We start from the raw sequence: 1,069 nt of genomic DNA on the forward strand, positions 1-1,069 counted from the left end.
CTCAAGCACATGCGAACAAGTGGTTGGAGATAAGACCTTTATTGTCCCGGCCCCGGCTTGTGCTACTACGCATTAGAAGAGTGACGTCACACATTGAGCTAAGTACGAGTTATATGTCCGTACGAGAATGACAGGGAGACTGTTAATATCGTCCATCGGTAAATGTTTTGTTTGTTTCCGTGTTATGATCGATGGCGTTTTTTTTGAAAAGACGATGCTGGCCTTCTTGAAAGGCAGTGAACGCGTTGTTCATGGGTCAGCAGATCAGAAAACTTCGACAGTCTTTGCTTGGTGTTTAAGCATTGTCATACGCCGCTATACGCTCGTAGGCAAATGGACAATAGAACTGGGCATATCTGCCGATTGCGGTAATTTAACTTTCGTTTAAAAACTTCATCCCATGTAAATTTTGCGGACTCCATGAATCACACTGTCTACTCAGAATGTCATCGAAAATATCGCGATGACATGGCCACATGCGTGTCGTCAAGGATAAACGAATGCTAATTTTAATAAAAACAAGGTGCTATGAACGTGTAACTTCTTTGCCTAGGAAATACATGTGCTTTGATTGACACAATTGCGGACGTTATTTGCAGTGATAAAATTCAGATCACGCAAAGGGTGGATAGCTGCTTATGAACAAGCTGCGAAGAACAATGGATGGCTGTCTAATGAAGATTCGGTCATGAATATGTGACAGTTCCTTAGCTCGATATAAAAAAGTGGCACAAGGGGCAATTTTAGGAACGCAAGCTTGAAACATGGTGCAGCTGGAAAGAAAGCTTCTATATGAGTTCCAGCCAGAATCTCGTTGAGGGTGGCATGACGCAATATTTTACGGTTTTAGGTTCGGAACGCCAATCGAGTATTTCCTTGGAAAACAGCGCTTTCTTCGCCTTGAGGAACCTGGATTATCGATGCCATCGCCTTATTCGCTTATCATACACGGAGTGTGCAACGATTTGCAATGACAGGTTTTAATGTACTGTCCAAAAACGCTCGAAGCGTTCCTGGAGCTACTGAAGTTGTCACATCCCTGGGCTGACGATCAGCTATGGGCCATCCA

The sequence above is a fragment of the Rhipicephalus sanguineus genome, chromosome 6 (assembly GCF_013339695.2).
Source record: "Rhipicephalus sanguineus isolate Rsan-2018 chromosome 6, BIME_Rsan_1.4, whole genome shotgun sequence".
NCBI lineage: Eukaryota > Metazoa > Arthropoda > Arachnida > Ixodida > Ixodidae > Rhipicephalus > Rhipicephalus sanguineus.